Here is a 4,179-nt window from a genome sequence, read left to right on the forward strand (position 1 = left end):
GCACCAAGGAAGCCTGCGGCAGACCCAGGAACAGACCCCTGCCCTGCTCTATCACTAGGCAACACTGCCTCCCCAGCTAATGTTATATGTATTTATCATACTCATTAACATGTCCAACTTGAGATGAGTTGATCACTTGGGTCTTCTCTCTCCCCCCATCAGGCCCACACAAGAACCTCTAGGAGCTGATTTGAGATTGATAAAATCCCTGCCCTACCAGAGTGTCTGATTTAAGGTCTTGCATCTGAAGAAGTGGGTTTTTTACCCACGAAAGCTTATGCCCAAATAAATCTGTTAGTCTTTAAGGTGCCACCGGATTCCTTATTGCTTTTGTGGAAACAGACTAACACGGCTATCTCCTGATACTTGATTTAAGGTTAGTAGCTGTCATTCAAATATCCCTTTGCTTTGTTTCCAGTGGGAACATCCACATTGCTGATCTTCACGTGGTCCCCATCTCCACATGTGTAGGGATCATGGGATGTAACCCTCAACAATGGTTTTCCTTTTTCCCTTACTTTTGCTTGTGCTAGGGGAGGGGCTGTACAATACAGTCTAGTACAGGGGTGGGCAAACTTTTTGGCCTTAGGGCCACATCTGGGTATGGAAATTGTATGGTGGGCCATGAATGCTCACGAAATTGGGGTTGGGGTTCAGGAGGGGGTAAGGGCTCTGGCTGGGGGTGTGAGCTCTGGGGTGGGGCCAGAAAAGAGGAGTTCAGGGTGCGGGAGGGGACTCTGGGATGGACCAGAATGTTAGAGTGCAGGGGGGCATGAGGGGTCTGACTGGAGGTGCAGGGTTGCGTGGGGATGATGGATTTAGGGTGTAGAAGGGTACTCCAGGCTGGGACCAAGGGTTCGGAGGGTAGGAGAGGGATCAGGGCTGGGGCAGAGGCATGGGGCGGGGGTGTGGGGTGAGGGCTCTGGTTGGGGTGCAGGCTCTGGAGTGGGGCCAGAAATTAGAAGTTCTGGGTGTGGGGGGGGGGCTCTGGGCTGCGCGGGGGGTTGGGGAGGCGGGGAGGGCTTTGGCTGGGGGTGCAGCTTCTGGGGTGGGGTGGGGCGGGGATGAGGGGTTTGGGGTGCAGGAGGGTGCTCTGGGCTGGGACTGAGGGGTTCAGACGGAGGGGGATCAGGGCTGGCGCAGGGGGTTGGAGAACGGAAGGGGGTCAGGGTTGCAGGCTCTGGGCGGTGCTTACCTCAAGCAGCTCCCGGAAGCAGCAGCATGTCCCCTCTCCAGCTCCTACACGGAGACACGGCCAGGCAGCTCTGCGCGCTGCCCCATCTGCAGGCGCTGCCCCTGCAGCTCCCATTGGCCACAGTTCCTGGCCAATGGGAGCTGCGGGAGCGGCACCTGTAGAGGGGGCAATGCGTGGAGCCCCCTGGCTGCCCCTAAATGTAGGAGCCAGAGGGAGGACATGCCGCTGCTTCCAGGAGCTGTGGCATGCAGAGCAGCCCCCAACCCCACTCCCCAGCTGGAGTGCAGGAGTGGGGCAAGCCCCAGACCCCACTCTCCAGCGGGAGCTTGAGGGCTGGATTAAATCGGCTGGTGGGCCGCACGTGGCTCGCAGGCTGTAGTTTGCCCACCCCTGGTCTAGTATGACACTGAACAAAACTGATTCGTGATCCAAAGAATGGCCCAGATCTAAACAATCCCACCCTTCACAACTGTCCCTTCTCTGGCAGTGGCCAGATGAGAACCCCAGATCCAAACAGCTTAAAATTTAGGGAAGATTTGGACCTGGATTTGGATGTTTCTACTCTGGCCCAAATCAAACATTTATTCTAATACATCTGTCTTCTCTCTTCACCTGTCCCCTCTGCTCCTCCCTCCAGTTTACATGCTAATTCCCAAAGGAAACCACACAGTGCTTGAATAAGGTACCATTTGAGTGGCTTAAGCATTTTCATCTAGTTCCATTTTCTTTAGGATGCATCTAATGGCACTAAACTGAGCTTTTATTGTTGAGAATTTTGAAATAATCTGCATGTTTGCCATTGAAATTGCATAGTCTGTATTGCTTCAGAACTGTTCCATTTCAACCTTTGACACTTTTACTGTCTTATTAACCTTAGATGCTGAGCTGTAAAGTTTAAAAAAAACTATAAAATCAAAGAGAGAATTTTAAATCAAATGAGGAAATGTGTTTAAGGTTTACTGATCGGGGAGGGGATGGCTCAGGGATTGACAGTGGGAGAAAGAACTCAAAACATAATAACATTGAACATTTCATCATATCCCTCTCAGGGAAATTGAGGCACTGGGAAGTTTGCCAAAGTTACACAGTGAGTCAACCACAGAACTAGGCCCCAGGTCAGGTCTGAAATGACTAGCTATGCACAGATGCAAAGACAATGCCGGAGGGAGTCCACAGTTCCTAATAAAAATTAACTATGCCACTCTTGGCAAAAGGTTGATAAATGTTTTTATGACTTACAGTACATTTAAGCACTAAAGAAGGCTCTGTGGAGCTTAGTGGTGTTGAGCTATGCACTGTAAGTTGTCCATCCTACAGCACAGGATGGGGGCCTTTCTGCTCTAGCGCCTAGGAGATACGAGCAGTACATAACATTATGGGCTCAATGAGGAATTACTAGGTAAGGTTCTCTGGCGTGTGTGGTGCTGAATTTCAGATTAGATCAGTAGTTCTCAAACTGTGGGTCAGGACCAGTGTTCCCTCTAATTTTTCCCACCCATGTGCGGAATGAATTTTGTTATGTGCACCAATATGGAGGTGATGTGTGACACCTCCCCTTCATATTGGTGCACATAACAAAATTCATGTGGTGGGAGTGGGGCCGACGGGTTCGAAGTATGGGAGGGGGCTCAGGGCTGGGGCAGAGGGTTGGGGTGCAGAGATGTGAGGGCTCCAGCTGGGGGTGTGGGCTCTGGGGTGGTGCCAGGAATGAGAGGTTTGGGGTTCAGGAAGGTGCTCAGGGGCTATGCGCGGAGAGAGGACTCCCCCCAGCTCTCTCTCCCTGCAGCAGCAGCACCTGGGCTGGGAGGGAGAGGCACCTCTCCCCGCTGTGGCAGCTCTGGGGTTGGGGCTGCAGGATAGGCGCCCCACCCCAGACCCCAGCAGGTCCGGGCTGGGGGAGGGCCACCCCGGGCGCGCCTGGGTCCAGGCCACTCCGATTGGGGCTGGGTCGCTCCAGCCACGCCGCCCCAGCAGGTCTGGGCCACCCCTGGGCTGCCCCGCCCTGGCTGCAGCTGGGGCTGGGCCACCCCGCCCCAACCATGGCTGGGCCTGATCCGGCTGCACCGCCCCAGCAGGTCCGGGTGACCCGGCCACGGCTGTGTCCAGGCTGCTCTGGCCGTGCCTGGGGCCAGCCCGGCCGCACCACAGCAGAGTTGGTGCTGGGGGAGGGGCGCCCCATGTCCTGGCCACAGCATGTTGGGGGTCAGGCTAGGTGGAGACAAGGAGAGGAGCGCCCCTCCCCCATTGGGTCCCTGGGTGGGTTCTTTGAACACCTGCGTGGCACTAAATAGGCTGCTGCGTGGCCTCGCAGTTTACAGGGAACTTAGGTCAGGAGGACCCCGAAGTGGGTCGGGACCCAGTTTTAATGGGATTGCCAGGGCTGCCGTTAGACTTGCTGGAGCCCAGGGCCGAAGCCAATGCCTGGGGTGGTGTAGTAATTTTTGTTGTCAGAAGGGGGTCGCGGTGCAATGAAGTTTGAGAACCTCTGGACTAGATGATCAGAATGGTCCCTTCTGGCATTAAACTCTATGAACCTCCTGTGCCCTAACTATTAGATAAGAGCTACTCTCCCTCACCTGCGGGTGTCGGTTCTAATCTAGCCCAGCCTAGCAGTGCCGGAAGGTCATTTACCATCCGATGGCTGTTAGGAAGCATGTGCAGGATAAGTGGAGGGCCTAGGTCTAGTTCACAGGGGACAGGTATTCCCACCACAAAGACACAACCTACTGGTACTAGCTGGCCCCTTGCTTAGCAGCCACTGTAGAAAGGAGAGTAAGAGAAGAAGGGATGAAAATTAAAGTAGTAAAAGAAATAATGAAAAGCAAACTATAGAACACACACAAATACGCCCAGAAGGATCTTTCTTCAAAGAATAAAAGGAACCATTAAGCCAATTAAAATGAAAGTGGATCCCATATGGTGGGGAGAAAGAAAGAACGTTGTTAAACAGTTACTTTGCTTTTGTCTTTTCTGAGGAGATGGGA

Source organism: Chrysemys picta, chromosome 10 (assembly GCF_011386835.1).
Source record: "Chrysemys picta bellii isolate R12L10 chromosome 10, ASM1138683v2, whole genome shotgun sequence".
In the NCBI taxonomy this organism is placed as follows: domain Eukaryota; kingdom Metazoa; phylum Chordata; order Testudines; family Emydidae; genus Chrysemys; species Chrysemys picta.